Raw genomic sequence first — 13758 nt, forward strand, 5'->3', positions numbered from 1 at the left:
TTTAGCGCCTCTGATTTTTCCTTAAAACGTGGATTCCGGCGTTAGTTTTTGTTATATGGTTTTGGGAACCTGTCCCATTTATTTATGAGCTCTAACTGCACCTTCTGACCAAATTCTGGCTTTCTAGCTTCATTATTTAGCGTCATTTAATTATCTCTTAAAACTGCATTTTTACGTAGATTATTATGTCTACAACATAAACACTTGGTATTTGGAACATTATAGCACTAAACTATATTTTAACAAAGTTTTAAACATAAATTTTGATTTTGAATTTTCTACTTAATCGTGCTGGACGGAATGAACAGTCTAATGAGTACACAGTATGGTTTGAGAGTAAATCGGAGAAAGACGAAGGTAATGAGAAGTAGTAGAAATGAGAACAGCGAGGAACTTAACATCAGGATTGATGGTCACGAAGTCAATGAAGTTAAGGAATTCTGCTACCTAGGCAGTAAAATAACCAATGACAGACGGAGCAAGGAGGACATCAAAAGCAGACTCGCTATGGCAAAAAAGGCATTTCTGGCCAAGAGAAGTCTACTAATATCAAATACCGGCCTTAATTTGAGGAAGAAATTTCTGAGGATGTACGTCTGGAGTACAGAATTGTATAGTAGCGAAACATGGACGGTGGGAAAACCGGAACAGAAGAGAATCGAAGCATTTGAGATGGGGTGCTACAGACAAATGTTGAAAACTAGGTGGACTGATAAGGTAAGGAATGAGGAGGTTCTATACAGAATCGGAGAGGAAAGGAATATGTGGAAAAGGGACAGGATCATAGGACATCTCCTAAGACATGAGGGAATGACTTCCGTGTTACTAGAGGGAGCTGTACAGGGCAAAAACTGTAGAGGAAGACAGAGATTGGAATACGTCAAGCAAATAATTGAGGACGTAGGTTGCAAGTGCTACTCTGAGATGAAGAGGTTAGCACAGGAAAGGAATTCGTGGCGGGCCGCATCAAACCAGTCAGTAGACTGATGACCAAAAAAAAAACTTAATCGTGATGCAATACTTGCCCGCTTCGTGCAGACGCGTTAAGGTGACGTGGCGCTACTAGCAGTGAACTGGGGTTAAGGCCCGGCACACTCGCTCGCCTCTGTATCTCACACCCAAGACAGCGCTTTCTTTGCTTCATACTGTGCACATCTTTATTTTGTAACTCCTTTTGAAATCTAGGTTTTAATCCCTTAATAACTGTGTATTTACGTAAAATTGTTTTAGTTTCCGATAATGATTTTTCTAAGACTTCAGTAATTCTTTGCAACATTTTGTCTTGTTGTGTCTATTCATTATGTAGCCGCTGAAGTTTACCGTTCAGCTTATCGTCTACTATCTCTAATCGTTGTCTGTTTCTAAAACGTGATCATCTCCTAAGTTTAATTGTGTTTTTAATTTATCCATTCTTCTGCTAAGCTGGACGGTGAAGTCATTAAGTTTAACATCTGACTCATCTAACTTCGTTTCTAAATTTGTCAAGCCGTTATCATTTTGCGTTCACTTATTATTACGTTGCGTGAATCTGTTATGAGTCTGTGTGAATCTATTATTTATTTACGCAAATTGTCCTAAAACAGTTCGTGTGAAAACTATGTTTATAGTCTAAAATCTACTTATGTGTGTGTTAAACAGAAGACAATATGTACATATACTAACATATAAATGCAACTCATGACTCCTGTCTTTCTATTGTTGTAATCCCTGAAGATAAATGACTGAAACGTTCTTCGTCGTAATAATTGAAGAAATCTGTATCTTATGCACCCGTATCTGTCTCACCACAAAATCACAACATTTCACTTAAAAAAATTTATTGCTTGCACCGGATTTATCTGTCATGCGTTGTAGGGTTGTACCAAATCTCGTCGTGTTGGCAGCTACAGCGGCTACCGCTACTGCTGTTGCTGCGTGCAGCTAGCGCCTTCTCGCGGTGATGCGGTGAACTGCAACTCCACGAACGAATGCCAGCCTGCATTGCTTTGCTCCTCTGTCTGGTTCTGCTGCTTCAAAGCGTTATTGGTGAATGATTTACTTGTACGTGCGTTTGTAAATGTAGCACAGTTTTTTCTTGGTTGCGACTGGATAAATCTTCATATGTCTTCAGTTGAACCACTCCGATTTTTTGTGAATGGTCTTAGCTGCACTTATCTAACTTTGATTAATAAGCACTTGTTGAGAAGTAATATTTCGTGTTACCTTTGTTGCTTATTTGCTTAGCACCCCTATGTTGATTATGTTGCCTAACCAAAATTCATTTTGGATTAAACTTCCCTATGAACTAAAAATATCTAATAAAGTGTGTGTAGATCTTCTCTGAATATGATTTATGACACTTTTCTTGACCTTCTGTATACTATCTCTTGATCTATCGTCGTATAAGGCTTCTTCTCGTGCAAAATTATTCGTAATTGGTTTAGTATTTTTGATTTTTAATTCTCAGTTTAATCCTCATTCCTCCCGGGTTCGTTTCGCTCCAGGGTCGCCACGTGCTTCAGTTCAGTCAATAGGTATCTTACGAATAAATTTCGCATCTTCGCTATAGTAGCCTTCAAACTGCCAAGTAGATGAAACCCTCTTAAACTTTTACTCCACGCCAACGTCTACTAAATCAGTATTCTGGCAACTTGCAGCTACAACCGGAATTTATTATACATAGACTATACGTCAGACAATAGATTAGTCATTAGCAAATACTTTTATGTGAGATTGACATTCATTTCAGTCTCTGGTATTCAAACAAAGAAATAAAAGATGTTATTTCCAAAAATATTCAATGTATATTGTCATTATTGCTATAAATCGTCTTCGAGTCGTTGATATTCCTTGGAGCCTCGTACGGCACATAACTCTCTTCGCTGTACTTGTGATGACGTCAAGCGTGGCGCTACAGGTCTCGCCACCGCACGAAGCTTGTAAGGAATACCTCAGACAACTACATAGAACAGCCAAAGAAGAATATTCTCCATAACCACTCCTCACATGCAATAAAAATAAGTCTACTGCTCGAAATGACCTTCCTTCTCAACTTCACTTAAACGCACAACCATGTTCACTTGTTCATTCATACAACAAGCTAGTTTTGTGTGAGTGCTCGTCAAGTGCTACGAAACATTAAATATTATAAAAGTGTGTATATGTGCTTGTATAATTGGCGTAGTCTGTGTAAGCTGTGAACTTCACAATAAACGTGTAGAGCTTTAAAAACATTCAAAATACAGTTTCTGACTCCAGTGTGCGTATAGTGTATATACTGTTCGGCGGCACTATGTTCAATTAAGGTGACTGACGTGTCATCGGAGACAAATCACATCTGGACAAAGATAGCAGTGTAAAATGACAAAGTGTTTTCTTGCAAGTACTTGTTTTGAAACAATATTATGGACCTGTTTTAATATTTAAACGGACGTTTAGTGACTGCATAAATCAGAGATTTAACAGTTCAAATTTATGGGTGTTCAGATGGATAGTAAACTGTCGTGGAAAGCCCACTTTCAAGATCTTGTTCAAAGACTTAATGCTGCCATTTTTATTATTTGAACGGTATTTGAAGTGAGTGATCGTTAGACATGAAAATTAGTCTACCTTCCTTATTTTCATTCGCTTATGTCGTATGGTATTATATTTTGGGGTAACTCTTCCAATTCTAAAAGGATACTTTTGGCTCGGAAACGGGCGTTTCGGGCAATAAGTAGTGTAATTCCATGAACCTCGTGTCGATCCCTGTTCACGAGTCTGGGCATTTTGACAATGGCCTCTCAATATATATATTCCTTACTGTCATTTCTTGTTAACAATATTAGCTTATTCCCAAGAATAAGCAGCTTTCGCTCAGTTAATACTCGGCAGGAGTCAAACTTGCATTTGGATCGGACTTCCTTCACTCTTGTGCAGAAAGGTGCGCAGTATACTGCTGCATCCATTTTCAATGATCTACCACAAGAATTCAAAAATCTTGACAGTAATCCACGCGCTTTCAAATCGAAACTGAAGAGTTTCATCATGGGTCATTCCTTCTATTCTGTCGAGGAGTTCCTTGAAAAATTAAGCTTATTCTTATTGTATTGTTGATTGCGTTTACTTAAAGTTATGTATTGACTTTTTTCGGGTTCATAAACATTTTATTTCTATCTGTTATTACTTTTATGTTGTGATTTCATGTACTAACACGTCCCATGACCTTGGAGATTTGCTCTTCAATTTGATCCTACGGAACTTGACGTGTAAATAAATAAATAAATAAATAAAAACAAATGAACGTATGACACAATCAATATGAATACTTACGTATTTGAAGGTCGAAATAATGCTTAATAGCTCGTCTGTCAACTACTCCTGCTATAAAAACATGCGAACGTTTGACGCTCGTTATCATCTTTGCATTCCTTGTATCTTTAAACGTAGTAGTTGGCCACTGCACACATCGGAAACTCGTCATAACGAAGTAAACGTCCCAGAAAAGTAGTTAGTGATATTTGTTATTTAAGGGTCGCCTAACTACAGACATGTTGTAGGACATAAGCATCACAAAATGTAAGTCATCATAAGAATAAAAAACTTTAATTAAACCTAACCAAGTGAACAACTGACAATGAATAGTATACATCAATGTTCTGAAAATTGTTGCTAAATACTGTGGAACTCAAGTTTAACTGGAAGACTGCAAGAAGCAAAATGTATAATACTTCCCCATCTAGGCAACTCGCATAACAAAGGTAAATGAGATAAATATTAGAAAATTGATCGCACAAGATGCATAACCAAATGAGTTATATACGAGCTGCTCAAAAGATGGACTGCACTACTGTCTGAGCGAAACTTAGTCTTTCAAGTACAGCACTAGAGGGAAATGAACCCTCTTTCTTCCAAAAAGTTGTTTCCAGGACCCACACCATTCCCAAGCTTCAGTAAAGGTTTCATGCTGCTGCCAATGCGACAAACGAATATGTTGCCTTTTCTACAGGGGAAAGCTACAGACATTTCCCACTCAGACCTTGCAAAAAGCTTCACTACAGTGTGTTTCATGAGGTTGGAACTGGTTTAGAACAGTCTCTCTCCATTGGTGAGTATTGACCGTACCGTGTCTGGTGGCGGGGACATTACTTTGGACTGGACAGTCCGTAATTTCTGGAGAGACAACAAAGTTTCTCACGTCAGGGAAACACGGGGAGACGGCCTTCTCCAAAAATATGCAGTTAGAAAGGAAATTTTCAAGCTCAAGCACTTTCTGGAGAAAGCTGCGGCATCCAGCGGCATCCGCACCTATGGCAAGTGGATTAGCGCCAGGAACCGCCCACAGTAAATATTTCGAGGAGCAGGACCATTTCCACGAAAACTGGCTGCCAACAAGGAGGCGCTGGTTCTCTTCTACTGAGTCACCGTGAAAAGCCTTCTGCCGACCTTGCCCAACTCTCCAGGCCCACTCCCTTCAGGTGACACATCGGTACTTGGCACTCCCAGGAAACTGTACCAAGCTCACACAGTTAATCATAAACGTGACAGTACTGAAACAAACACGCAAAGCGGTCTGTGACTGGCAAGTCACAACGTAAACCAATACAATGTCATGGAATTGTGCCACCTCATATATCAAAGCAGATATGGGCAATATTTAAATAAGTATCTATTTACATAATTATTCAATTTAATGGATACTTGAAAAATTATATTTTCAAATAAGTTATTTGCAAGTGAAGCGATTATTTCCTTTGCAAATAAAAATAATTATGCATTATTTATTATTCATAACTTTAGTTAACGAATAACGTAGGTTACCATAGCACTTTGTTTACTTTTCGACCAGTACCTTCTCGTGTATAATCAGCGTTGGTTAGTGCAGTTCGCCGAGGTTCCTATTTGACGAGTAATTAAATAATGATTTATACTGAACTATGACTTAGTGGCTGAGTGGATAAACGTAGACTTCACATTGAAAAGTATGGGGTTTGTTGAATGGTGGGTATTTCTGCTATGTATGTCTTGGAAGCGTGGTTTTTTCTGCAGATGGCTCTGTTCACCACTAGAAATCAGTTGTTACGCGAATAAATGTCAAGTTACTCTGTCACTTGGCCTCCGCATTAATCCCTTTATATCTGGAAGAGTAAGTCAGTCCTGAGGACGAAGAAATAAAAGGGCTCATTACTTACAATAGGGTCATGTCCAGTAAATCACCGTGGCGTTCATACCAACCTTCGAGTTGAGTGCATCTTTACTTATTGTACATTATAATGCATGTAACACAGGTCAATGATCTTAGCAGTTGCACTACCTACAGGTCCCAGTTCAACAGATTTTGCACTTGGCAGTATTTTCTTCCCTCCCTCCCCTCGCCAACATGCGCAGGCATTGCTTGTAATTAGGTGTTGATAAGAATGCAGATGACCTAAACTAGTTCGCAGTAAGAAGATGTTCCAAGATTGCTAATGCTAACAGATGTGGTTCCCTTTGATACAATTATGCATCTCTCTTGTGTCTGTAGTTCACAAAATGAACGAACAAGGTAATTATTTGGTGGTCGATAATAATCTGCATCAATAAACTTCAATTCTCAGGTTTCATAAAATGGTGACAGCGAATGATTTAGACGAAGATGATTTACCGTTGTCACTGACCCTACTTGACGTTAAGTTTTTCAGATCAAAAACAAATTTCTATCAAAAAATTTGTCGTCGCTATATGTTTGAGTTGCTCAAGTACTAAAATGGTCACAGTTATCAACAATGATGAATCGTCTCAGAAAATTTCACAACATACATTTAACCATGATAAATTTTTTCACCCTTACTATGATCCCAATGAGTGCTGTTGAAGACCCGTTTTTCTTTATTGAAGTGCTAAACAATTTAAACATTTCAAATCGCGGTACAAATGTAATTAGTCTAAGGAGACATTAATAAAGAGTTTTCTTTAGGAACAAGTTTCCTAAATAAAGTTCTTATTGCAAGATGTAGAATATATGTTGTACAATTGTTGAGGTCTCGTCAAGTTGCAAAAGAAGTTTTTCCAGAGTCAAGGTCATTTTCTTGATTATAACTTCAACAGACAATACAAAACATTGGCATGCTAGAAATTTTGTGGAGCTCATACCCACTAACATGTAAACACGATGCTGGATAAAATATACAGAGAATTCAGTTTAGATCCGAAAAAAGGAAATGCAACTTTAACTGATAACAGTATCGTCAAAGCGTTTAAAAATTCGGTGCCTCTATTAGTCAATCATTAGTCAGAGAAAGGCATGATTCCAGAAGATGAAGACGATGATGGTGGAGACTATGGTGAAGATATCTGCAAGCAACAGAATTTTTCACTCAGGTCACACCAATTCTGAAGAAAGGAAATAGGAGCAATCCGCTGAATTATAGACCAATATCACTAACGTCGATTTGCTGTAGGATTTTGGAAAACGTGCTGGGTTCGAACATTATGATTTACCCCGAAGACAACGGTCTATTGATACACAGTCAACACGGATGTACAAAACATCGTCCTTGTGAAACACAATTAGCTCTTTACTCACATGAAGTTATGAGTGTAGCTGACAAGGGACTTCAAAGTGATTTCGCATTCCTAGTTTTCCAGAAGGCTTTTGACACCATTCCTCGCAAGCGATTTCTGTCAAATTGGGTGCTCGTGGAGTATCGTCTCAGTTGTACGACTGGATTCGCAATTTGTTCTTAGAAAGGCCCAGTTCGTAATAACTGACGGAAAGTCATCGAGTAAAACAGAAGTATTATTTGGCATTCCGCAAGGTACTGTTGTAGGTCCTTAGGTATTCCTAATTAATATAAACGATTTAGGAGACAATCTGAGCATCCCTCTCAGATTTTTTGCAGAAGATGCTGTCATATACCGTCTTGCAAAATTATCAAATGTTCAAGCTCAGTTGCAAAATTATTCAGACAAGATACCTGTATGGTGTGAAAATCTCAATCGACTCTAAATAATGAAAAGTGTGAGGTGTTCCACATGAGCACTAAAAGGAATCCGCTAAATTTCGGTTACGCAATAAATCACACGAACATAAAGGCTATGAATTCAACTAAATACTTTTACATCTACAGTTAACTTACACAGGAACGGTGACACAGATGATGTTTTGACGGAAGTTAACCAAAGACTGCCATTTACTGGCAAAACACATGAAAATGCAACAGGTCTACTGAAGAGAACACCTACACAACGCTTGTCTGTCCTCTTCTGGAGTACTGCTGTGCAATATAGAATCCTTACCAGTTAGGACTGATGGAGGACATCTAAAAGGTTCAAAGAAGGGCAGCTCGTTTTGTATCATCGCAAAATAGGAGAGAGAGTGTCACGGATATGATACACGAATTGGGGTGGCAGTCAATAAAACAAAGGCGTCTTTCGTTGCGCCAGAATCTTCTCACGAAATTTCGATCACCAACTTTCTCCTTCGAATGTGAAATAATTTTGCTGGCGCCCACCTACGTAGTGAAAAATCAGGGCTCGCACGAAAAGATGCAGCTGTTCGTTTTTCTTGTACGCTGTAGCGAAATAGCTTGAGGGCGGTTCAGTTAACCTTCCGCCAGACACTTAACTATAAATTGCAGAGTAATCATGTAGATGTAGATTAACATGACATCCAATTACAATCACACTTTCGATGCACTCCACATACACACACTATGTGATCAAAAGTATCGGGAACCCCCCCCCCCCATCCCCCCCCAAGACATACGTTTTTCGTATCACATGCATTTTGCGGCTGTCTACTGCCAGGTACTCCGTATCAGCGACCTCAGTAGTCATTAGACATCGTGAGAGAGCAGAATGGGACGCACCGCGGAACTAACGGACTTCGAACGTTGTCAGGTGATTGGGTGTCACTTGTGTCATCTGTTCACGAGATTTCCACACTCCTAAACATGCATAGGTTCACTGTTTCCGATGTGATAGTGAAGTAGAAACGTGAAAGGACACTTACAGCACAAAAGCGTACAGGTCGACCTCGTCTGTTGACTGACAGAGACCGCCGACAGTTGAAGAGGGGCGTAATGTGTAACAGGCTGACATCTATCCAGACCATCACACAGGAATACCAAACTGCATCAGGATCCACTGCAAGTCCTACGACAGTTAGGCGGGAGGTGAGAAAACTTGGATTTCATGGTCGAGTGACTGTTCATAAGCTACACATCACGCGGTAAATGCCAAACTACGGCTCGCTTGGTGTAAGGAGCGTAAACATTGGACGATTGAACAGTGGAAAAACGTTGTGTGGAGTGACGAATCACGGTGTACAATGTGGCTATCCGATGGTAGGATGTGGGTATGGCGAATACCCGGTGAAAGTCATCTGCCAGCGTGTGTAGTACCAACAGTAAAATTCGGAGGCGGTGGTGTGGTCGTGTTTTCCATGTAGGGAGCTTGCTCTATCACAGCACAGGCCTACATTGATGTTTTAAGCACCTTACTGCTTCCCCCTGTTGAAGAGCATTTCGAGGATGGCGATTGCATCTTTCAACACTATCGAGCACCTGTCCATAATGCACGGCCTGTGGCGAAGCGGTTACACGACAATAACATACCTGTTATGGACTGACCTGCTCAGAGTCCTGACCTGAATCCCATAGAAAAACTTTGGGATGTTTTGGAACACCGACTTCGTGCCACGTCTCGCCGATCGACATCGATACCTCTCCTCAGTGCAGCAGTCCGTGAAGAATGGGCTGCCATTCCCCAAGAAACCTTCCAGCACCTGATTGAACGTATGCCTGCGAGAGTGGAAGCTGTCATCAAGGCTAAGGGTGGGCCAACATCACATTAAATTCCAGCATTACCGATGGAGGGCGCCACGAACTTGTATGTCATTTTCAGCCAGGTGACGGATACTTTTGATCACATAGTGTACATAAAATTTTTCGCTACAAGTATTGCGAATCCCGTACTTCAGAACATCCGCGAAAGCAGAGAACACGCATCTTTAGTAAAAGTGCACTTTAAAGACACGCAGGGTAATGCTTCAAAGTCATCCAAAGCAACTGAAAGTGATTCAGGACAAAAGCAGATTAAGTATGGCGTTACAAGACAGAATACGAGTATTTAGTATGACGCAATGAAACACTTTATTAATTCCGAGATAAGTTCATGCGCTTACTTAGAGCTTTGGTTTTGAAAAATTTCATAAAACACCGAGTTTCAGTACTTAAAGGAATTTATATCTTGAGACCCCACTGGCAAATCTCTCTGAGGTGGATAAAATATATACATTGTATTACGAACTTCAGTGGCAAGATCGACGGCTCTATAAAAAAGGATACGAAAACCGGAGGCCAGTCACCTCAAATATTACACGATAGGAATTTCTTATTGAGAAAGTACTGAAAGAATTTTTGGTTGGTCAGTTGTTTGGGGGCTGAGGGAACATACGGTGAGGTCATCATTTCTCTGACTAGGAGGTGGATCATCCAGAGTTAGTGACGACAGCCATGTTGTTGTTGTGGTCTTCAGTCCTGAGACTGGTTTGATGCATCTCTCCATGCTACTCTATCCTGTGCAAGCTTCTTCATCTCTCAGTACCCACTGCAGCCTACATCCTTCTGAATCTGCTTAGTGTATTCATCTCTTGGTCTCCCTCTTCGATTTTTACCCTCCACGCTACCCTCCAATACTAAATTGGTGATCTCTCGATGTCTCAGAATATGTCCTACCTACCGATCCCTTCTTCTAGTGAAGTTGTGCCACAAGCTCCTCTTCTCCCCCAATTCTATTCAATACCTCCGCCTTAGTTATATGATCTACCCTTCTAATCTTCAGCATTCTTCTGTAGCACCACATTTCGAAAGCTTATTTTCTCTTCTTGTTTAAACTATTTATCGTGCACGTTTCACTTCCATACATGGCTACACTCCATACAAATACTTTCAGAAACGACTTCCTGACTTTTAAATCTATACTCGATGTTAACATATTCTTCTTCTTCAGAAACGCTTTCCTAGCCATTGCCAGTCTACATTTTATATCCTCTCTACTTCGACCATCATCAGTTATTTTTCTCTCCAAATAGCAAAACTCATTTACTACTTTAAGTGTCTCATTTCCTATCTAATTCCCTCAGCATCACCCGACTTAATTCGACTACATTCCATTATCCTCGTTTTGCTTTTGTTAATGTTCATCTTATACCCTCCTTTCAAGACACTGTCCATTCCGTCCAACTGCCCCTCCAAGTCCTTTGCTGTCTCTGTCAGAATTACAATGTCATCGGCGAACCTCAAGTTTTTATTTCTTCTCCATGGATTTTAATACCTAATCCGACCTTTTCTTTTGTTTCCTTTACTGCTTGCTCAATATACAGATTGAATAACATCGGGGATAGGCTACAACCGTGTCTCACTCCTTTCCTAACCACTGCTTCCCTTTCATACCCCTCGACTCTTTATAACTGCCATCTGCTTTCTGTACAAATTGTAAACAGCTTTTCGCTCTCTGCATTTTACCCCTGCCACCTTTAGAATTTGGAAGAGAGTATTCCAGTCAACACTGTCAAAAGCTTTCTCAAAATCTACAAGTGCTAGAAACGTAGGTTTGCCTTTCCTTAATCTTTCTTCTAAGTTAAGTCGTAAGGTCAGTATTGACTCCCGTGTTCCAATATTTCTACGGAATCCAAACTGATCTTCCACGATGTCGGCTTCTACCAGTTTTTCCATTCGTCTGTAAAGAATTCGTATTAGTATTTTGCAGCTGTGGCTTATTAAACTGATAGTTCGGTAATTTTCACATCTGTCAACACCTGCTTTCTTTGAGATTGGAATTATTATATTTTTCTTGAAGTCTGAGGGTAATTCGCCTGTCTCATACATCTTGCTCACCAGATGGTAGAGTTTTGTCAGGACTGGCTCTCCCAAGGCTGTCAGTAGTTCTAATGGAAAGTTGTCCACTCCGGGGGCCTTGTTTCGGCTTAGGTCTTTCAGTGCTCTGTCAAACTCTTCACGCTATATCATATCTCCCATTTCATCTTCATCTACATCCTCTTCAAATTCCATAATATTGTCTTCAAGTACATCGCCCTTCTATAGACCCTCTATATACTCCTCCCACCTTTCCGCTTTCCCTTCTGTGCTTAGAACTGGGTTTCCATCTGAGTTCTTGATATTCATGCAAGTGGTTCTCCTTTCTCCAAAGGTCTCTTTAATTTTCCTGTAGGCAGTATCTATCTTACCCCTAGTGAGATAAGCCTTTACATCCTTACATTTGTCATCTAGCCATCACTGCTTAGCCATTTTGCACTTCCTGTCGGTCTCATTTTTGAGACGTTTGTATTCCTTTTTGCGGACTTCATATGCTGCCTCTTTATATTTTCTCCTTTCATCAATTAAATTCAATATTTCTTCTGTTACCCAAGCGTTTCTACTAGACATCGTCTTTTTACCTATTTGAGCCGGCCGAAGTGGCCGTGCGGTTAAAGGCGCTGCAGTCTGGAACCGCAAGACCGCTAAGGTCGCAGGTTCGAATCCTGCCTCGGGAATGGATGTTTGTGATGTCCTTAGGTTAGTTAGGTTTAACTAGTTCTAAGTTCTAGGGGACTAATGACCTCAGCAGTTGAGTCCCATAGTGCTCAGAGCCATTTGAACCATTTTTTACCTATTTGATCCTGCCTTCACTATTTCATCCCACAAAGCTACCCATTCTTCTTCTTCTGTATTTCTTTCCCCCATTCCTGTCAATTGTTCCCTTATGCTCTCCCTGAAACTCTGTGCAACCTCTGGTTCTTTCAGTTTATCTAGGTCCCATCTCCTTAAATTCCCACCTTTTTGCAGTTTCTTCAGTTTCAATCTGCAGTTCATAACCAATTGATTGTGGTCAGAATCTACATCTGCCCCTGGAAATGTCTTACAATTTAAAACCTGGTTCCTAAATCTCTGTCTTACCGTTGTATAATCTATCTGATATCTTCTAGTACCTCCAGGGTTCTTCCATGTATACAACCTTCTTTCATGATTCTTGAACCAAGTGTTAGCTATGATTAAGTTATGCTCTGTGCAAAATTCTACCAGGCGGCTTCCTCTTTCATTTCTTAGTCCCAATCCATATTCTCCTACTATGTTCCCTTCTCTCCCTTTTCCTACTCTTGAATTTCACTCACCCATGACTATTAAATTTTCGTCTCCCTTCACTGCCTGAATAATTTCTGTTATCTCATCATACATCTCATCAATTTCTTCGTCATCTGCAGAGCTAGTTGGCATATAAACTTGTACTACTGTAGTAGGCGTGGGCTTCGTGTCTGTCATGGCCACAATAATGCGTTCACTATGCTGTTTGTAGTAGCTTACCCGTACTCCAATTTTTTTATTCATTACTAAATCTACTCCTGCATTACCCCTATTTGATTTTGTATTTATAACCTTGTACTCACCTGACCAAAAGTCTTGTTCCTCCTGCCACCGAACTTCACTAATTTCCACTATATCTAACTTTAACCTATCCATTTCCCTTTTTACATTTTCTAACCTACCTGCCCGATTAAGGGATCTGACATTCCACCGATCCGTAGCACGCCAGTTTTCTTTCTCCTTTCTTGGGTAGTCCCCGCCCGGAGATCCGAATGGGGGACTATTTTACCTCCGGAATATTTTACCCAAGAGGACGCCATCATCATTTAATCATACAGTAAAGCTGCATGTAGCCATGTAGGAGCTATAAAATCGAGGCACTGAAAGCTATTCTGCTCGTAGAGCCAAGATGTAAGTGAAGAAATGCGCGGAAAAACGAGTTAACCCACAGAGTTTG

Source organism: Schistocerca serialis, chromosome 1 (genome assembly GCF_023864345.2).
Source record: "Schistocerca serialis cubense isolate TAMUIC-IGC-003099 chromosome 1, iqSchSeri2.2, whole genome shotgun sequence".
NCBI lineage: Eukaryota > Metazoa > Arthropoda > Insecta > Orthoptera > Acrididae > Schistocerca > Schistocerca serialis.